Source organism: Dendrobates tinctorius, unplaced genomic scaffold (assembly GCF_039654945.1).
Source record: "Dendrobates tinctorius isolate UK_male_01 unplaced genomic scaffold, ASM3965494v1 ptg000126l, whole genome shotgun sequence".
In the NCBI taxonomy this organism is placed as follows: Eukaryota; Metazoa; Chordata; class Amphibia; order Anura; family Dendrobatidae; genus Dendrobates; species Dendrobates tinctorius.
Window position 1 is genome coordinate 7865570 of NW_027361794.1, and position 23777 is coordinate 7889346.

The window sequence follows — 23777 nt, forward strand, 5'->3', positions numbered from 1 at the left end:
TGGTGCGGTGTACTAATTAAGGGGAATGAGACACCGTGTCTCTTTGTATCCTGTTAAACAAGTAAGGTGGTGTAAGTGGCAGACTGGTTTTATTAGGAGTGATTATTCCGAGACACCCACCTATGAGGTTATTACTGGCTTCACAGAATTAGGTAACGGTTGGGTTTTTTGTAAAAAGGATGTGGGCTACAATATAATAGAGAGAATTAATGATATGATCTCATATGTTAGGTAAGGAATATGACCATACCTTTAAGTCAGAGAGGCACTGTATGCAGTGGGGTACCTGCCGTATTTCCTATGGTAAATTGTATCTGTAATGCACAGATACAGTGAGTGACCGATGTGGCTAAGACAGAGGTATGAGTTGAGGTTGATTGTATAAAAGAGTATGTATAGTGAATACAGGGCTGCCACCAGGAATTTTAGGGCCCCATACTGGCAAAATGTTCAGGGCCCCCTTGAGACTCCTCCCAGGCTCCACCCCATCTCTGCCTCCACCCCTTGAAGCTTACACAGTCCCCACTATCAACTCTTGGAAAAACTCCACTTCTGCACCATGTCCTCACCAATCACACATTATCAGTTCCCATCGAACACCATATCACATACATAGCCAGCAGCTTTTGTTTTGGCCAAAAGATTTTTTTCAGCCACCAACACAAGGTAGACTCTTTTGGGACAGTAATACTCTGTTCTAACCTATTCAAAATTTCTTTAAATATCCAATAACCTTTTTAGGTATATTTTTATTTAGTTTTCTTCAAGGGACGTGTCACGTACATTTTTTTAAATGACCAATAATACCACATACAAGGGAAAAATACCATCATGCCATGGTCAGACCACATATTACCACCACATAGTGACCTATAATACCACATACAAGGGACAAATACCACCACAGCCGGACGACATTACCACCACATAGTGACCGTACAACACCACATACAAGGAATACCGCCACACAAAGACCAGACAAAATATTACCACCATATAGTGAAAGGATAATAATGATAAACTGAAAGTATCTGCTATATAGTGTATGTCCGATTAATGTTACACTGTTGAATGGAAAAAATTGAGACCCAGTGGTGGCTTCAAGAAAAGGAACGGTAACAGCGCATGTGTGGCTCTCTCCATTCATTTCTATAGGAACTCCAAACATTTCTGAAGGACCATGGTTGGACCTTTATGTACATGTAACATAGATGATATAGCCCATCAGTATGTCATAAATATCCCTGATGGGACAAACTTTCTAATTACATGAAGATGTACAGATAAACTTGTAATTTAGTCAGAGTTAAGTATACACTAATATAAAAGATTCTACCCCCATAAAGTGGCCATATTGTGCTCTGGTAACAGGTCTGTGCAGGTACTGTGATGCAGTGACCCCTGTGACAGCTAGGGGGCGCTGTATGGGCTTCCCAGGACATGCATGCAGGCGTTTCCTTTATTGTGATTGGGAAATGGTGAGTGGCAGAATTGCAAATGGCCGATATGCATCACAAGGGTGGTTGCCTTGTGCTGGAAACTGGAATGTGTATTGATCAGCAGAGGTCCTGCTGAGGGTTTGTTACTGTGTACAATGGGCAGCTTCCAGGTGACTTGGTGAAATGGGTGGGACCAGTCTCCTACAAACCCACCCGGGGGCATGTGTCTGAACGCCCAATGTAAAGCCTGTATGTGTGGCTGTGTGTGTGGAATAGGACCTGTAGTGAGGTCATGACCATGTGATCCATACCTCACCTGTGGGTGTGGTTATGTACCATATAATGTACCTGAGGTCTGGTCATATGGGGGTGGGGCTAGTGTATACCTGAATGGTTCAGGGTGCAAGGACCTGGAGGGTCAGTATTGGGAGATTCTGGGAGAAGAATCGGATCCCTGGAGCACGTGCTGCGACCTTGGACCTGGTGAGGTGCGAGTGTTGGACGGGGTCAGGAGGGGACGGACGTCCTGAATAGCACCCGCCGAGGCCCTGGACCTGGTGGCCGGTGTGTTGGGAGACCCTGGGAGAATGGTTGGATCCCTGAATAGCACCCGATGAGGCCTGTGTGTTGGACGGTTCCAAAGTGGGGACGGACGTCCTGAATAGCACACAGACAGTGAATAGAACAGACGGTGTGTTTGCAGAGTCAGTCACGGCACTGCATTGGAGGAGCTACTGTCAGTCTGTGGATCTGGAGTGTCAAGTGGCCTGGTGAGCAAGGCATTGTCCGGGATGGTGATCCCAGTTCGGCAGCTTCCCTGAGAGAGAGAGAGGGCTACCAAAGAGTTGGCATCTGGAGCAGGAGCTCCTGCGAGGTAACCTCCGACATAGGGATATAACTGTTGGTGCTTGTGAGGTTCTGTGAACGTTAATGAACTGTTTGGCGTGCGGTCGCCCACGGTCACTGGACAGAGGTCCAGCGTGTTTAGGGACTGCAAGGAAAAGCCATAACCTGTAAATGTTCTGGACTATGTGTTAAGCCTGTGAAGTCTAACATGGCCTACAGCGGTTTATGATGTTTGAATAAACCAAAATGGACTGTTTATGTGGAAAAACATGTGCCTGAACCTATTAATCTGCTGCCAAGTGAGTGTCCCCCAACACTAATAATAAGCGCTACCTTACAGTAGTCAGCAGAGGATTATTACATTCCGGACTTTACAGGAGTCTATAGCACTGATCAGACCATTATTGGGAGATGTTAGAAGGACCTTTCTGCTGTCTTTACTTGTTTTAGTGGATACTTGGAAACAATTATGAAGCTTTTTTTTTGCCTTGTGTGGTTCCTCTGTTATTCCTCCTGAATATATATGAATAAACAGACAGATACTATTCATCTGCGTTTCCCTATCCAGTCTAACCTTGGTTGATCACTGTCGACAGTATCAGACTGTATGGACGCATCTTATTTAGGAGGCGAATGGTAATCCCTAGTTGTCAATTAGGCCTGGGATCCAGATTTTGCAATGCGACTGACTGTAACCATTGAATGAGAATTGCATGGCACGCAGTATATTACTTTGTTCAGCAGCTGTAGCATTTTAGGTAAGATCAGGTAGTTGTGTCTGCTTAGGCCAGGTGATATGCGCACATTTCTAGGAGTAACAACAGAGGAACTGCACAACAAGGGGTCCACAGGCATTATATATTAAAGTGGTTGTCCACTACTAGGACAGCCCTTTCTTGGTCAAAATGTTGGCCCTGATAAAATAAAGCCTGTACTCACCTCTCGTGCCGGCGTCATTCCAGCGGCGTCGGCAGTTGCTCTCCGTGGGGCTCTCATGCGGTGTTGGGTCCCACATGTATTAGTTTGTGAAAATACAAAGAGACCTCAGCGACCACATAAAACAGACATGATAATCAGCGCGGACCCTGACCGCACTCCTCTCTAAACCTACAGATAGTGAAATAACCGCTGTCTAGCTGCATGGACTATTCCATCATTAATATAAAGACCCTAATGATAAATATGAGAATGCAGAAATACTGGATCCCGCCTGTGCTCTGAAGTTGTTCACACACTGCTTTTTTGGATGCCAGTTTTCTGCTAAAAAAAAAAAAAAAAAAAAAAAAAATGCAGAGTGTTGGCAGGAAAAATGCTGCACATGCGTTTATTTAAAAAGGAAAAAGAAAAAGTACAGCAAAAACACTGGAAGAATTGACACGCTGCCATTTTTTAAAAGAACGCACAACGGCTCAAACGCAAGAAAAAAATTTTTTGCGGCTACTGGAAAATGGTCACATATACATACAGTGTACAGGTATATGTCGTCTGCTCACGCATTGTAGATCAGGTATGTTATTAAAAATAAGACTCATTGAGGGGGTCATTATTCATGGACATACACACACTGTGTGCTGGCATTAGGGCACAGAGCGCAGCGCCCATCTGCAGACAAGGCCGTTCTATGGTCACTGTATACCAATAGCACCACATATACCAGCACCCTGCAGGGGATCATTTATCAAGGGGGGTCTATTACACCATGGGTCCAATGGGAATCTGCCAGTAAGGGTTAATTAGGACTTCAGGCATGATCACACATACGCTAGAACCACAGGCAGTATAGGCTAACTCTGATTTATCAACAGGAAAATACATATACTGCGCACTATACATTACATACAACATACACTACAGATACAAGGATCATATACAGTGCCTTTGCGAAAGTATTCAGCCCCCTGGAACTTTTCAACCTTTTCTCACATATCATGCTTCAAACAGAAAGATACCAAATGTAAATTTTTGATGAAGAATTAACAACAAGTCGGACACAATTGTGAAGTTGAACAAAATTTATTGGTTATTTTAAATTTTTGTGGAAGTTCAAAAACTGAAAAGTGGGGCGTGCAATATTATTCAGCCCCTTTAACTTAATACTTTGTTGCGACACCTTTTGCTGCGATTTGCTGCGATCGCCTTGCTACACTTGTAAGGAGAGCTTTAAACTAGAACAACATGGGAAGGGAAGCAAAAGACCAGAAAAAGCCATACACCTGACAAATGCTATTGAGAACTCTGCTAATAGAAGTGGAAAGGAAGAACAAAGACGAAAGAATCCAATTAATAAAAATATTGGAGAAAGAGAAACCAATCACAAACTAAAATGTTTCTATACTAATGCACAAAGCATGGGCAACAAACAAGGAGAATTGGAACTACTAACACAGGAAAAGAAATATGATGTCATTGGAATCACTGAAACTTGGTGGGACGATACACATGATTGGAATACAAGACTAGAAGGATACAACTTATCTGCAAGAAACAGACTTGATAAACGAGGAGGGGGTGTTGCATTGTATGTTAGAAACGCGTATTTCTGCACAGAGATTGAAGCTTCAGAGACTGGGAGTTTTGAAGGAAACTGTTTGGGTAAGAATACAAGGACAGAACAATGGAAAGGCCACCATTGTAGGCATTTACTACAGGCCGCCTGTGCAAGCTGAAGATATGGATGAACTCTTTATGCATCAAATGGCCAAGTTCTCCAAAAAATATGACATAGTTGTCATGGGAGATTTCAACTATCCAGACATTTGTTGGGAATCTCTCTCAGGCAAAACTAACAGGTCAAGGAAATTCTTATCCTCTCTTGCTGACAACTTTATCTTCCAAAAGGTAGGGGAGAAAACAAGGGGAACTGCTACCTTGGATCTAATCCTTATAAACAGGGAGGAAATGGTTGAGGAGGTAAAAGTGGCTGGAACCCTAGGAGGTAGCGACCATGCTATTTTAGAATTTTGGATAACTAGAGGCGGAAGACCTGTGAAGACTCAGACGTCAAGGTTAGATTTCAGAAAGGCAGATTTTAAGGGATTCAGAAAGATAATTGGAGGGATCCAATGGCTGGATATCCTTAAAGACAAAAATGTCCAGGAAGGATGGGAAATCTTGAAAAATGAAATTCTCGAAGCACAGTTGTTAACAATTCCGAAAAGAGGGAAGAATAGGAAGCATTTAAGGAAACCAGGATGGGTGAACACAGAACTTAAGCACATGCTAAAAAGGAAGAAAAAAATGTTTAGAAAATGGAAAGAGGGAGGCATATCTAAAGAAGAATATAATGCTGTCTGCAGAATCTGCAGGGCACAAATCAGATTAGCTAAAGCTGAAAATGAATTGAGGCTTGCAAGAGATGTCAAAAGCAATAATAAAGGATTTTGGGGATATGTCAAAAGTAAAAGAAAAGTCAAAGATGCTATAGGATTTTTACAGGATGAAAATGATGAAATGGTAAGACAGGATGTTGAGAAGGCTGAACTTTTAAATTCCTATTTTGCATCTGTTTTCTCTCAGAAAGGAAATGTAACACCAACTGTTATTCACTGTCCTATTAAGGGAATAGAAGAATCCAGGATATCTATAAACAGAAAGATAGTGAGGAAACACTTAGCTAACCTAAATGAATTCAAGTCTCCAGGTCCAGATGAATTACACCCCAGAGTACTGAAGGAGATAGCAGAAGAAATTTCTGAACCACTCTCCATAATCTTTGAAAATTCTTGGAGAACAGGAGAAGTGCCAGAAGACTGGAGAAGAGCAAATGTTGTTCCTATCTTCAAAAAAGGGAAGAAGGTGGACCCAGGCAACTATAGGCCGGTGAGTCTGACTTCTATACCAGGAAAGATCTTTGAACAAATTATTAAACAACATGTAAGTCAATACCTGGATAAGAATGAAGTGATCAAACAGAGTCAGCATGGGTTTGTAACTAATAAGTCATGTCAGACTAACTTAATTTCCTTCTATGATGGTATCACTGATTGGGTGGATCAAGGAAATGCTGTAGATATAGTATATCTTGACTTCAGCAAAGCATTTGACAAAGTCTCTCATACAATCCTTATTGAAAAAATGACTAAGTATGGAATGGACAAGGCAACTGTTAGGTGGATTCATAGCTGGCTTAGTGATCGGACCCAAAGAGTGGTCGTAAATGGCTGCACATCCAGTTGGAAGAATGTCTCAAGTGGGGTACCACAGGGCTCTGTCCTGGGCCCTGTATTGTTCAACATCTTTATCAACGATTTAGATGAAGGAATTGAGGGTAAACTGATTAAATTTGCTGATGACACAAAGCTAGGAGGGATAGCTAATACTAGAGAAGAGAGAGAGAGGATTCAAAAAGATTTAAATAAACTGGAGAAGTGGGCAGTAACTAACAGAATGGTTTTTAACAGGGAGAAATGCAAAGTACTACATCTGGGCAATAAAAATGAAAAAAGCATATATAGAATGGGAGGAATAGGGCTAAGTGACAGCACATGTGAAAAAGACTTGGGTATACTAATAGATCACAGACTGAATATGAGTCAACAGTGTGATGCAGCAGCAAAAAAGGCAAATGCAGTTCTAGGATGTATTAACAGAAGCATACAGTCTAGATCACGTGAAGTCATTATTTCCCTCTACTCCTCTTTGGTCAGACCTCATCTGGAATATTGTGTCCAGTTTTGGGCACCACATTTTAAAAAAGACATCAACAAACTGGAGCAAGTTCAGAAAAGAGCGACCAGAATGGTGACCGGTCTGCAAACCCTGTCTTATGAGGAAAGGTTGCAGGATTTGGGAATGTTTAGTTTGCAAAAGAGAAGACTGAGAGGAGACTTAATTGCTGTCTACAAATATCTAAAGGGCTGTCACATTGTAGAAGGATCAACTTTATTCTCATTTGCACAAGGAAAGACTAGAAGCAATGGGATGAAACTGAATGGGAGGAGACACAGATTAGATATTAGAAAAAACTTTTTGACAGTTAGAGTGATCAATGAGTGGAACAGGCTGCCACGAGAAGTGGTGAGTTCTCCTTCAATGGAAGTCTTCAAACAGAGGCTGGACAGACATCTGACTGGGATGATTTAGCGAATCCTGCTTTGAGCAGGGGTTGGACCAGATGGCCCAGGAGGTCCCTTCCAACTCTACGATTCTATGATTACAGCTGCAGTCGCTTGGGGGTATGTATCAGTTTTGTACATCTAGAGACTGAAATTCTTGTCCATTCTTCCTTGGCAAACAGCTCGAGCTCGGTGAGGTTTGATGGAGACCGTTTGTGAACAGCAGTTTTCATCTCTTTCCACAGATTCTCGATTGGATTCAGGTCTGGACTTTGACTTGGCCATTCTAACACCAGGAAACGTTTATTTGTGAACCATTCCATTGTAGATTTTGCTATATGTTTGGGATCATTATCTTGTTGGAAGACAAATCTCCATCCCACTCTCAGGTCTTTTGCAGACTCCAACATGTTTTCTTCAAGAATGGTCCTGTATTTGGCCCCATCCATCTTCCCAACAATTTTAACCATCTTCACTGTCCCTGCTGAAAAAAAGCAGGCCAAAACCGCCAAACATATCGTTTGGCATTGTTGCCAAAAAGTTTGATTTTGGTTTCATCTGACCAGAGCACCTTCTTCCACATGTTTGGTGTGTCTCCCAGGTGGCTTCTTGCAAACTTTAAACGACACATTTTTATGGATATCTTTGAGAAATGGCTTCTTCTTGCCACTCTTCCATAAAGGCCAGATTTGTGCAGTGTACGACCGATTGTTGTCCTATGGACAGACTGTCCCACCTCAGCTGTAGATCTCTGCATTTCATCCAGAGTGATCATGGGCCTCTTGGCTGCATCTCTGATCAGTCTTCTCCTTGTTTGAGAAGAAAGTTTAGAGGGACTGCCAGGTCTTGGTAGATTTGCAGTGGTATGATACTCCTTCCATTTCAATACGATCGTTTGCACAGTGCTCCTTGGGATGTTTAAAGTTCTGGAAATCATTTTGTATCTAAATCCGGCTTTAAACTTCTCCACAACAGTATCACGGACCTGCCTGTTGTGTTCCTTGGTCTCCATGATGCTCTCTGTGCTTCAAACAGAACCGAGACTATCACAGAGCAGGTGCATTTATATGGAGACTTGATTACACACAGGTGGATTATATTTATCATCATTAGTCATTTAGGACAACATTGGATCATTCAGAGATCCACAAGGAACTTCTGGAGTGAGTTTGCTGCACTGAAAGTAAAGGTGCCGAATAAAATTGCACGCCCCACTTTTCAGTTTTGGAATTTCCACAAAAATGTATCATTCAACTTCACAAGTGTGTCCCACTTGTTGTTGATTCTCCACCAAAAATTTACATTTTGTATCTTTATGTTTGAAGCATGATATGTGGGAAAAGGTTGAAAAGTTCCAGGGGGCCGAGTACTTTTGCAAGGCACTGTTATTACCTTGATAAGAAAATTGTGTCCAGAGGTTTAAGAGTGCAACTGTACCCTCAACTTAGATAATGAGGAACTTTTGAGGAAATGGAAGTCGGCTGCATCCACTTGTTCATTGGAATTTATATCTATTTTGATTGAAAAAAATACTTTGTCTTTCACTGAGATTGACAATGAACTCGAATCTCTTCTTAAAACTTTGTCTAAGGATATACCTATGGATGATTTGGAAAATTGCCTTAAGAAGTGGATAAGGACATGGATACATGGGAAGCTGACACTTGTGATAGTAAAAGTAGTATCAGGGGGATGTCCATGACTATGAAAATAATACCTTCAAATGGCAAAAAAATTGCTCTTAGCCATCGACTTAGGTCGAGACAACCATCTGAGACTTCTCATGTATCGGAATCTGAAAGTGCTACATCTACCAGTGATCAGGAACATACAAGGGACTTCCACCTCAGAAGTGGAGGTAAAAGAAGATTCCCTGAGACAGGCAATAGAAACCCTAGGGATAAGAGGAATAATGACAGATTTAAGGTGGTTAATTTATCTACCTGTATACTTACATAAACACAGCTGGATGTATTGGAACAAGGCCTGACCTTTTCTATCCTCTTCCCACTTAGGTGCATTTATGTCAGTGAGTGAAGGATACTCACCTTTTTGCTAGAAAATTGATCTTAACCCCTTAATGACCAGAGCTTTTTTCGATTTTTTCGTTTTCACTCCCCTTCTTTCCAGAGCCATAACTTTTTATTTTCCTGTCAATATGGCCATGTGAGGGCTTATTTTTTGCGGGACGAGTTGTACTTTTGAACGACACCATTGGTTTTACCATGTCGTGTACTGGGGATAAAAATTCCAAAGTGCAGTGAATTTGCAAAAAAAGTGCAAGCCCACTATTTTTTTTGTTTTGCTTTTTTGCTAGGTTCACTAAATGATAAAACTGACCTGCCATTATGATTCTCCAGGTTATTACGAGTTCATAGACTCCAAACATGTCTAGGATCTCTTTTACCTAAGTGGTAAAAAAAATCCAAAGTTTGTAAAAAACAAAAAAAATGCGCAATTTTCTGAGACCCGTAGCATCTCCATTTTTCGTGATATCAGGTCGATTGAGGGCTTATTTTTGCGTGCCAGGCTGAGGTTTTTAATGATCCCACTTTTGTGCCGATACATTCTTTTTATCGCCCGTTATTGCATTTTAATGCAATGTCGCGGCGACCAAAAAACTTAATTTTGGCGTTAGAATTTTTTCTCGGTACGCCGTTTAGCGATCAGGTTAATCCTTTTTTTTATTGATAAAAAAATAAAACGCGGCGATACCAAATATGTGTAGGTTTGATTTTTTTAATGTTTTATTTTGATTGGGGCGAAAGGGGGTGATTTAGACTTATGTTTTTGTTTTTTTATGAATTTTTAAACCCTTTTTTTTTTTTTTGGAAAGCTTCAATAGCCTCCATAGGAGGCTAGAAGCAGCCACAACTGGATCACCTTTGCTACATAGAGGCGATGCACAGATCACCTCTACGTAGCAGAATGACAACATTGCTATGAGCGACGACCACAGGGTGGCGCTCATAGCAATCTGCCGGCAACAACCATAGAGGTAGGTCTCTATGACACCTCTGGTTGTCATGGCAACGCGTCGCTGACACCCGATCACGTCGGCGATGCCGAAAGCACAAAGTGCTAGTTAAATGCCCCGTCAGCGATTGACATTGGGATTTAACTAGTTAATAGGCGCGGGCAGATCGCTATTCCACCTGTGCCTATTGTGGACACATGTCAGCTGTTTACAACAGCTGACATGTTGCGGCTTTGAGGTGGGCTCACCACAGGAGCCCACCTCAAAGCAGGGAACACAGAACGCTGATGTACTATACCGTCAGCGGTCAGTAAGGGGTTAAAAAATTTCAATTTAGCCCTGAGGCATCAGTTATGTTTCCATCATTGGAAGAGAAGGAGGCAGTCAAGATTTTGTAATCTCCAGAAGATGAAATTTAAACAGAGGAGGTCAGTAACATTCCCAATCGTTCATTGACAAAATACCACCTTTTCCAGCTTTAAGCATATGTCCAGTAGTTGAAATTTTTACTAGACTTGTCTCCACTGATATGGAATCAATGGATAAAAAAACGTAATTATTTTTCAAATCTTAACAAACAGGAGTATATGACTTTACTTGAAATGAAGACTTGGGATGATGTCCTATTCAAAGCAGTGGACAAAGGTGGAAACCTTGTGATTTGGCCATCAGGAATGAACGAAAATCAAGCTTACAAACTGCTCAATGAAGAAAGTGTTATAAAAAAATTAACCTACAATCCTTTCAGGCCAAATTGGTCAAAATGTTGGAAAAGGCATATAATGTAGACATTATTAACAAAAAGCTCCAGCCCCATACATATAACAGAGCCCTCTCCTTCCTCACACAGACTCCAGGCCCATACATATAACAGAGCCCTCTCCTTCCTCACACAGACTCCAGGCCCATACATATAACAGAGCCCTCTCCTCCCTCACACAGACTCCAGCCCCATACATATAACAGAGCCCTCTCCTCCCTCACACAGACTCCAGCCCCATACATATAACAGAGCCCTCTCCCTCCTCACACAGACCCCAGCCCCATACATATAACAGAGCCCTCTCCTTCCTCACACAGACTCCAGGCCCATACATATAACAGAGCCCTCTCCTTCCTCACACAGACCCCAGCCCCATACATATAATAGAGCCCTCTCCTTCCTCACACAGACTCCAGGCCCATACATATAACAGAGCCCTCTCCTCCCTCACACAGACTCCAGCCCCATACATATAACAGAGCCCTCTCCCTCCTCACACAGACCCCAGCCCCATACATATAACAGAGCCCTCTCCTTCCTCACACAGACTCCAGGCCCATACATATAACAGAGCCCTCTCCTTCCTCACACAGACCCCAGCCCCATACATATAATAGAGCCCTCTCCTTCCTCACACAGACTCCAGGCCCATACATATAACAGAGCCCTCTCCTTCCTCACACAGACTCCAGCCCCATACATATAACAGAGCCCTCTCCTTCCTCACACAGACTCCAGCCCCATACATATAACAGAGCCCTCTCCCTCCTCACACAGACCCCAGCCCCATACATATAACAGAGCCCTCTCCTTCCTCACACAGACTCCAGGCCCATACATATAACAGAGCCCTCTCCTCCCTCACACAGACTCCAGGCCCATACATATAATAGAGCCCTCTCCTTCCTCACACAGACTCCAGGCCCATACATATAACAGAGCCCTCTCCTTCCTCACACAGACTCCAGCCCCATACATATAACAGAGCCCTCTCCCACCTCACACAGACTCCAGCCCCATACATATAACAGAGCCCTCTCCTCCCTCACACAGACCCCAGCCCCATACATATAACAGAGCCCTCTCCTCCCTCACACAGACTCCAGGCCCATACATATAACAGAGCCCTCTCCCTCCTCACACAGACTCCAGCCCCATACATATAACAGAGCCCTCTCCTTCCTCACACAGACCCCAGCCCCATACATATAACAGAGCCCTCTCCCTCCTCACAAAGACTCCAGGCACATACATATAACAGAGCCCTCTCCCTCCTCACACAGACTCCAGCCCCATACATATAACAGAGCCCTCTCCTTCCTCACACAGACCCCAGCCCCATACATATAACAGAGCCCTCTCCCTCCTCACAAAGACTCAAGGCCCATACATATAACAGAGCCCTCTCCTTCCTCACACAGACCCCAGCCCCATACATATAACAGAGCCCTCTCCTTCCTCACACAGACTCCAGGCCCATACATATAACAGAGCCCTCTCCTCCCTCACACAGACTCCAGGCCCATACATATAACAGAGCCCTCTCCTCCCTCACACAGACTCCAGGCCCATACATATAACAGAGCCCTCTCCTCCCTCACACAGACTCCAGGCCCATACATATAACAGAGCCCTCTCCTTCCTCACACAGACTCCAGGCCCATACATATAACAGAGCCCTCTCCTCCCTCACACAGACCCCAGCCCCATACATATAACAGAGCCCTCTCCTCCCTCACACTGACTCCAGGCCCATACATATAACAGAGCCCTCTCCTTCCTCACACAGACTCCAGGCCCATACATATAACAGAGCCCTCTCCTCCCTCACACAGACTCCAGGCCCATACATATAACAGAGCCCTCTCCTCCCTCACACAGACCCCAGCCCCATACATATAACAGAGCCCTCTCCTCCCTCACAGACCCCAGCCCCATACATATAACAGAGCCCTCTCCTCCCTCACAGACCCCAGCCCCATACATATAACAGAGCCCTCTCCTCCCTCACACAGACCCCAGCCCAATACATATAACAGAGCCCTCTCCTCCCTCACACAGACCCCAGCCCCATACATATAACTGAGCCCTCTCCTTCCTCACACAGACCCCAGCCCCATACATATAACAGAGCCCTCTCCTCCCTCACAGACCCCAGCCCCATACATATAACAGAGCCCTCTCCTCCCTCACACAGACCCCAGCCCCATACATATAACAGAGCCCTCTCCTCCCTCACACAGACCCCAGCCCCATACATATAACAGAGCCCTCTCCTTCCTCACACAGACTCCAGCCCCATACATATAACAGAGCCCTCTCCTTCCTCACAGAGACTCCAGCCCCATACATATAACAGAGCCCTCTCCTCCCTCACACAGACTCCAGGCCCATACATACAACAGAGCCCTCTCCTCCCTCACACAGACCCCAGCCCCATACATATAACAGAGCCCTCTCCTCCCTCACACAGACCCCAGCCCCATACATATAACAGAGCCCTCTCCTCCCTCACACAGACCCCAGCCCCATACATATAACAGAGCCCTCTCCTTCCTCACACAGACTCCAGCCCCATACATATAACAGAGCCCTCTCCTTCCTCACAGAGACTCCAGCCCCATACATATAACAGAGCCCTCTCCTCCCTCACACAGACCCCAGCCCCATACATATAACAGAGCCCTCTCCCTCCTCACACAGACCCCAGCCCCATACATATAACAGAGCCCTCTCCTCCCTCACACAGACTCCAGGCCCATACATATAACAGAGCCCTCTCCTTCCTCACAGACTCCAGCCCCATACATATAACAGAGCCCTCTCCTCCCTCACAGACTCCAGCCCCATACATATAACAGAGCCCTCTCCTCCCTCACACAGACTCCAGCCCCATACATATAACAGAGCCCTCTCCCTCCTCACACAGACCCCAGCCCCATACATATAACAGAGCCCTCTCCTCCCTCACACAGACTCCAGCCCCATACATATAACAGAGCCCTCTCCCTCCTCACACAGACGCCAGCCCCATACATATAACAGAGCCCTCTCCCTCCTCACACAGACTCCAGGCCCATACATATAACAGAGCCCTCTCCTCCCTCACACAGACTCCAGCCCCATACATATAACAGAGCCCTCTCCCTCCTCACACAGACCCCAGCCCCATACATATAACATAGCCCTCTCCCTCCTCACAGACTCCAGCCCCATACATATAACAGAGCCCTCTCCTCCCTCACACAGACTCCAGCCCCATAAATATAACAGAGCCCTCTCCTTCCTCACACAGACCCCAGCCCCATACATATAACAGAGCCCTCTCCTTCCTCACACAGACTCCAGCCCCATACATATAACAGAGCCCTCTCCCTCCTCACACAGACTCCAGGCCCATACATATAACAGAGCCCTCTCCCTCCTCACACAGACTCCAGGCCCATACATATAACAGAGCCCTCTCCTACCTCACACAGACTCCAGGCCCATACATATAACAGAGCCCTCTCCTTCCTCACACAGACTCCAGACCCATACATATAACATAGCCCTCTCCCTCCTCACAGACTCCAGCCCCATACATATAACAGAGCCCTCTCCCTCCTCACACAGACTCCAGGCCCATACATATAACAGAGCCCTCTCCTTCCTCACAGACTCCAGCCCCATACATATAACAGAGCCCTCTCCTCCCTCACACAGACTCCAGCCCCATACATATAACAGAGCCCTCTCCCTCCTCACACAGACCCCAGCCCCATACATATAACAGAGCCCTCTCCTCCCTCACACAGACTCCAGCCCCATACATATAACAGAGCCCTCTCCTTCCTCACACAGACCCCAGCCCCATACATATAACAGAGCCCTCTCCTCCCTCACACAGACTCCAGCCCCATACATATAACAGAGCCCTCTCCCTCCTCACACAGACCCCAGCCCCATACATATAACAGAGCCCTCTCCTTCCTCACACAGACCCCAGCCCCATACATATAACAGAGCCCTCTCCTCCCTCACACAGACTCCAGCCCCATACATATAACAGAGCCCTCTCCCTCCTCACACAGACCCCAGCCCCATACATATAACATAGCCCTCTCCCTCCTCACAGACTCCAGCCCCATACATATAACAGAGCCCTCTCCTCCCTCACACAGACTCCAGCCCCATACATATAACAGAGCCCTCTCCTTCCTCACACAGACCCCAGCCCCATACATATAACAGAGCCCTCTCCCTCCTCACACAGACTCCAGGCCCATACATATAACAGAGCCCTCTCCTTCCTCACACAGACTCCAGGCCCATACATATAACAGAGCCCTCTCCTTCCTCACACAGACTCCAGCCCCATACATATAACAGAGCCCTCTCCCTCCTCACACAGACTCCAGGCCCATACATATAACAGAGCCCTCTCCTCCCTCACACAGACCCCAGCCCCATACATATAACAGAGCCCTCTCCCTCCTCACACAGACTCCAGGCCCATACATATAACAGAGCCCTCTCCTTCCTCACACAGACTCCAGCCCCATACATATAACAGAGCCCTCTCCTTCCTCACACAGACTCCAGGCCCATACATATAACAGAGCCCTCTCCTTCCTCACACAGACCCCAGCCCCATACATATAACAGAGCCCTCTCCTTCCTCACACAGACCCCAGCCCCATACATATAACAGAGCCCTCTCCTCCCTCACACAGACTCCAGCCCCATACATATAACAGAGCCCTCTCCTTCCTCACACAGACCCCAGCCCCATACATATAACAGAGCCCTCTCCTCCCTCACACAGACTCCAGGCCAATACATATAACAGAGCCCTCTCCATCCTCACACAGACTCCAGGCCCATACATATAACAGAGCCCTCTCCTTCCTCACACAGACTCCAGGCCAATACATATAACAGAGCCCTCTCCATCCTCACACAGACTCCAGGCCCATACATATAACAGAGCCCTCTCCATCCTCACACAGACTCCAGCCCCATACATATAACAGAGCCCTCTCCTCCCTCACACAGACTCCAGCCCCATACATATAACAGAGTCCTCTCCTCCCTCACACAGACTCCAGCCCCATACATATAACAGAGTCCTCTCCTCCCTCACACAGACTCCAGGCGCATACATATAACAGAGCCCTCTCCTCCCTCACACAGACTCCAGCCCCATACATATAACAGAGTCCTCTCCTCCCTCACACAGACTCCAGCCCCATACATATAACAGAGTCCTCTCCTCCCTCACACAGACTCCAGGCCCATACATATAACAGAGCCCTCTCCTCCCTCACACAGACTCCAGGCCCATACATATAACAGAGCCCTCTCCTTCCTCACACAGACTCCAGCCCCATACATATAACAGAGTCCTCTCCTCCCTCACACAGACTCCAGCCCCATACATATAACAGAGTCCTCTCCTCCCTCACACAGACTCCAGGCCCATAAATATAACAGAGCCCTCTCCTTCCTCACACAGACTCCAGGCCCATACATATAACAGAGCCCTCTCCTTCCTCACACAGACTCCAGGCCCATACATATAACAGAGCCCTCTCCTTCCTCACACAGACTCCAGGCCCATACATATAACAGAGCCCTCTCCTTCCTCACACAGACTCCAGCCCCATACATATAACAGAGCCCTCTCCTTCCTCACACAGACTCCAGCCCCATACATATAACAGAGCCCTCTCCCTCCTCACACAGACTCCAGCCCCATACATATAACAGAGCCCTCTCCCTCCTCACACAGACCCCAGCCCCATACATATAACAGAGCCCTCTCCTTCCTCACACAGACTCCAGCCCCATACATATAACAGAGCCCTCTCCTTCCTCACACAGACTCCAGCCCCATACATATAACAGAGCCCTCTCCCTCCTCACACAGACCCCAGCCCCATACATATAACAGAGCCCTCTCCTTCCTCACACAGACTCCAGGCCCATACATATAACAGAGCCCTCTCCTTCCTCACACAGACCCCAGCCCCATACATATAACAGAGCCCTCTCCTTCCTCACACAGACTCCAGGCCCATACATATAACAGAGCCCTCTCCTCCCTCACACAGACTCCAGGCCCATACATATAACAGAGCCCTCTCCTCCCTCACACAGACTCCAGGCCCATACATATAACAGAGCCCTCTCCTCCCTCACACAGACTCCAGGCCCATACATATAACAGAGCCCTCTCCTTCCTCACACAGACTCCAGGCCCATACATATAACAGAGCCCTCTCCTCCCTCACACAGACCCCAGCCCCATACATATAACAGAGCCCTCTCCTCCCTCACACTGACTCCAGGCCCATACATATAACAGAGCCCTCTCCTTCCTCACACAGACTCCAGGCCCATACATATAACAGAGCCCTCTCCTCCCTCACACAGACTCCAGGCCCATACATATAACAGAGCCCTCTCCTCCCTCACACAGACCCCAGCCCCATACATATAACAGAGCCCTCTCCTCCCTCACAGACCCCAGCCCCATACATATAACAGAGCCCTCTCCTCCCTCACAGACCCCAGCCCCATACATATAACAGAGCCCTCTCCTCCCTCACACAGACCCCAGCCCAATACATATAACAGAGCCCTCTCCTCCCTCACACAGACCCCAGCCCCATACATATAACTGAGCCCTCTCCTTCCTCACACAGACCCCAGCCCCATACATATAACAGAGCCCTCTCCTCCCTCACAGACCCCAGCCCCATACATATAACAGAGCCCTCTCCTCCCTCACACAGACCCCAGCCCCATACATATAACAGAGCCCTCTCCTCCCTCACACAGACCCCAGCCCCATACATATAACAGAGCCCTCTCCTTCCTCACACAGACTCCAGCCCCATACATATAACAGAGCCCTCTCCTTCCTCACAGAGACTCCAGCCCCATACATATAACAGAGCCCTCTCCTCCCTCACACAGACTCCAGGCCCATACATACAACAGAGCCCTCTCCTCCCTCACACAGACCCCAGCCCCATACATATAACAGAGCCCTCTCCTCCCTCACACAGACCCCAGCCCCATACATATAACAGAGCCCTCTCCTCCCTCACACAGACCCCAGCCCCATACATATAACAGAGCCCTCTCCTTCCTCACACAGACTCCAGCCCCATACATATAACAGAGCCCTCTCCTTCCTCACAGAGACTCCAGCCCCATACATATAACAGAGCCCTCTCCTCCCTCACACAGACCCCAGCCCCATACATATAACAGAGCCCTCTCCCTCCTCACACAGACCCCAGCCCCATACATATAACAGAGCCCTCTCCTCCCTCACACAGACTCCAGGCCCATACATATAACAGAGCCCTCTCCTTCCTCACAGACTCCAGCCCCATACATATAACAGAGCCCTCTCCTCCCTCACAGACTCCAGCCCCATACATATAACAGAGCCCTCTCCTCCCTCACACAGACTCCAGCCCCATACATATAACAGAGCCCTCTCCCTCCTCACACAGACCCCAGCCCCATACATATAACAGAGCCCTCTCCTCCCTCACACAGACTCCAGCCCCATACATATAACAGAGCCCTCTCCCTCCTCACACAGACGCCAGCCCCATACATATAACAGAGCCCTCTCCCTCCTCACACAGACTCCAGGCCCATACATATAACAGAGCCCTCTCCTCCCTCACACAGACTCCAGCCCCATACATATAACAGAGCCCTCTCCCTCCTCACACAGACCCCAGCCCCATACATATAACATAGCCCTCTCCCTCCTCACAGACTCCAGCCCCATACATATAACAGAGCCCTCTCCTCCCTCACACAGACTCCAGCCCCATAAATATAACAGAGCCCTCTCCTTCCTCACACAGACCCCAGCCCCATACATATAACAGAGCCCTCTCCTTCCTCACACAGACTCCAGCCCCATACATATAACAGAGCCCTCTCCCTCCTCACACAGACTCCAGGCCCATACATATAACAGAGCCCTCTCCCTCCTCACACAGACTCCAGGCCCATACATATAACAGAGCCCTCTCCTACCTCACACAGACTCCAGGCCCATACATATAACAGAGCCCTCTCCTTCCTCACACAGACTCCAGACCCATACATATAACATAGCCCTCTCCCTCCTCACAGACTCCAGCCCCATACATATAACAGAGCCCTCTCCCTCCTCACACAGACTCCAGGCCCATACATATAACAGAGCCCTCTCCTTCCTCACAGACTCCAGCCCCATACATATAACAGAGCCCTCTCCTCCCTCACACAGACTCCAGCCCCATACATATAACAGAGCCCTCTCCCTCCTCACACAGACCCCAGCCCCATACATATAACAGAGCCCTCTCCTCCCTCACACAGACTCCAGCCCCATACATATAACAGAGCCCTCTCCTTCCTCACACAGACCCCAGCCCCATACATATAACAGAGCCCTCTCCTCCCTCACACAGACTCCAGCCCCATACATATAACAGAGCCCTCTCCCTCCTCACACAGACCCCAGCCCCATACATATAACATAGCCCTCTCCTTCCTCACACAGACCCCAGCCCCATACATATAACAGAGCCCTCTCCTCCCTCACACAGACTCCAGCCCCATACATATAACAGAGCCCTCTCCCTCCTCACACAGACCCCAGCCCCATACATATAACATAGCCCTCTCCCTCCTCACAGACTCCAGCCCCATACATATAACAGAGCCCTCTCCTCCCTCACACAGACTCCAGCCCCATACATATAACAGAGCCCTCTCCTTCCTCACACAGACCCCAGCCCCATACATATAACAGAGCCCTCTCCCTCCTCACACAGACTCCAGGCCCATACATATAACAGAGCCCTCTCCTTCCTCACACAGACTCCAGGCCCATACATATAACAGAGCCCTCTCCTTCCTCACACAGACTCCAGCCCCATACATATAACAGAGCCCTCTCCCTCCTCACACAGACTCCAGGCCCATACATATAACAGAGCCCTCTCCTCCCTCACACAGACCCCAGCCCCATACATATAACAGAGCCCTCTCCCTCCTCACACAGACTCCAGGCCCATACATATAACAGAGCCCTCTCCTTCCTCACACAGACTCCAGCCCCATACATATAACAGAGCCCTCTCCTTCCTCACACAGACTCCAGGCCCATACATATAACAGAGCCCTCTCCTTCCTCACACAGACCCCAGCCCCATACATATAACAGAGCCCTCTCCTTCCTCACACAGACCCCAGCCCCATACATATAACAGAGCCCTCTCCTCCCTCACACAGACTCCAGCCCCATACATATAACAGAGCCCTCTCCTTCCTCACACAGACCCCAGCCCCATACATATAACAGAGCCCTCTCCTCCCTCACACAGACTCCAGGCCAATACATATAACAGAGCCCTCTCCATCCTCACACAGACTCCAGGCCCATACATATAACAGAGCCCTCTCCTTCCTCACACAGACTCCAGGCCAATACATATAACAGAGCCCTCTCCATCCTCACACAGACTCCAGGCCCATACATATAACAGAGCCCTCTCCATCCTCACACAGACTCCAGCCCCATACATATAACAGAGCCCTCTCCTCCCTCACACAGACTCCAGCCCCATACATATAACAGAGTCCTCTCCTCCCTCACACAGACTCCAGCCCCATACATATAACAGAGTCCTCTCCTCCCTCACACAGACTCCAGGCGCATACATATAACAGAGCCCTCTCCTCCCTCACACAGACTCCAGCCCCATACATATAACAGAGTCCTCTCCTCCCTCACACAGACTCCAGCCCCATACATATAACAGAGTCCTCTCCTCCCTCACACAGACTCCAGGCCCATACATATAACAGAGCCCTCTCCTCCCTCACACAGACTCCAGGCCCATACATATAACAGAGCCCTCTCCTTCCTCACACAGACTCCAGCCCCATACATATAACAGAGTCCTCAACTCCCTCACACAGACTCCAGCCCCATACATATAACAGAGTCCTCTCCTCCCTCACACAGACTCCAGGCCCATAAATATAACAGAGCCCTCTCCTTCCTCACACAGACTCCAGGCCCATACATATAACAGAGCCCTCTCCTTCCTCACACAGACTCCAGGCCCATACATATAACAGAGCCCTCTCCTTCCTCACACAGACTCCAGGCCCATACATATAACAGAGCCCTCTCCTTCCTCACACAGACTCCAGCCCCATACATATAACAGAGCCCTCTCCTTCCTCACACAGACTCCAGCCCCATACATATAACAGAGCCCTCTCCCTCCTCACACAGACTCCAGCCCCATACATATAACAGAGCCCTCTCCCTCCTCACACAGACCCCAGCCCCATACATATAACAGAGCCCTCTCCTTCCTCACACAGACTCCAGCCCCATACATATAACAGAGCCCTCTCCTTCCTCACACAGACTCCAGCCCCATACATATAACAGAGCCCTCTCCCTCCTCACACAGACCCCAGCCCCATACATATAACAGAGCCCTCTCCTTCCTCACACAGACTCCAGGCCCATACATATAACAGAGCCCTCTCCTTCCTCACACAGACTCCAGCCCCATACATATAACAGAGCCCTCTCCTTCCTCACACAGACCCCAGCCCCATACATATAACAGAGCCCTCTCCTTCCTCACACAGACTCCAGCCCCATACATATAACAGAGCCCTCTCCCTCCTCACACAGACCCCAGCCCCATACATATAACAGAGCCCTCTCCTTCCTCATACAGACTCCAGGCCCATACATATAACAGAGCCCTCTCCTTCCTCACACAGACTCCAGCCCCATACATATAACAGAGCCCTCTCCCTCCTCACACAGACCCCAGCCCCATACATATAACAGAGCCCTCTCCTTCCTCACACAGACCCCAGCCCCATACATATAACAGAGCCCTCTCCTCCCTCACACAGACTCCAGGCCCATACATATAACAGAGCCCTCTCCTTCCTCACACAGACTCCAGGCCCATACATATAACAGAGCCCTCTCCTTCCTCACACAGACTCCAGGCCCATACATATAACAGAGCCCTCTCCTCCCTCACACAGACTCCAGGCCCATACATATAACAGAGCCCTCTCCTTCCTCACACAGACTCCAGCCCCATACATATAACAGAGCCCTCTCCTTCCTCACACAGACTCCAGCCACATACATATAACAGAGCCCTCTCCTCCCTCACACAGACTCCAGGCCCATACATATAACAGAGCCCTCTCCTTCCTCACACAGACTCCAGGCCCATACATATAACAGAGCCCGCTCCTCCCTCACACAGACTCCAGGCCCATACATATAACAGAGCCCTCTCCTTCCTCACACAGACTCCAGGCCCATACATATAACAGAGCCCTCTCCTTCCTCACACAGACTCCAGCCACATACATATAACAGAGCCCTCTCCTCCCTCACACAGACTCCAGGCCCATACATATAACAGAGCCCGCTCCTTCCTCACACAGACTCCAGGCCCATACATATAACAGAGCCCTCTCCTTCCTCACACAGACTCCAGCCACATACATATAACAGAGCCCTCTCCTCCCTCACACAGACTCCAGGCCCATACATATAACAGAGCCCGCTCCTCCCTCACACAGACTCCAGGCCCATACATATAACAGAGCCCTCTCCTTCCTCACACAGACTCCAGCCACATACATATAACAGAGCCCTCTCCTCCCTCACACAGACTCCAGGCCCATACATATAACAGAGCCCTCTCCTTCCTCACACAGACTCCAGCCCCATACATATATAACAGAGCCCGCTCCTCCCTCACACAGACTCCAGGCCCATACATATAACAGAGCCCTCTCCTTCCTCACACAGACTCCAGCCACATACATATAACAGAGCCCTCTCCTCCCTCACACAGACTCCAGGCCCATACATATAACAGAGCCCTCTCCTTCCTCACACAGACTCCAGCCACATACATATAACAGAGCCCTCTCCTCCCTCACACAGACTCCAGGCCCATACATATAACAGAGCCCTCTCCTTCCTCACACAGACTCCAGCCACATACATATAACAGAGCCCTCTCCTCCCTCACACAGACTCCAGGCCCATACATATAACAGAGCCCTCTCCTTCCTCACACAGACTCCAGGCCCATACATATAACAGAGCCCGCTCCTCCCTCACACAGACTCCAGGCCCATACATATAACAGAGCCCTCTCCTTCCTCACACAGACTCCAGCCACATACATATAACAGAGCCCTCTCCTCCCTCACACAGACTCCAGGCCCATACATATAACAGAGCCCTCTCCTTCCTCACACAGACCCCAGCCCCATACATATATAACAGAGCCCTCTCCTCCCTCACACAGACTCCAGGCCCATACATATAACAGAGTCCTCTCCTTCCTCACACAGACCCCAGCCCCATACATATAACAGAGCCCTCTCCTTCCTCACACAGACTCCAGCCCCATACATATAACAGAGCCCTCTCCTTCCTCACACAGACCCCAGCCCCATACATATAACAGAGCCCTCTCCTTCCTCACACAGACTCCAGCCCCATACATATAACAGAGCCCTCTCCTTCCTCACACAGACTCCAGCCCCATACATATAGCAGAGCCCGCTCTTTCCTCACAGAGACCCCAACCCTACAAATATTAAGTCCCCCTGTTCCCTGT

At 48.0% G+C, this 23777-nt stretch overlaps 1 protein-coding gene across 2 annotated transcripts in view; it reads right to left on the reverse strand.

Moving 5' to 3' along the window:
- The window catches only part of LOC141047245 (uncharacterized), a 36225-nt gene that overhangs the window by 12145 nt on the left and 303 nt on the right, over positions 1 to 23777 (reverse strand). The window lies entirely within an intron of this gene.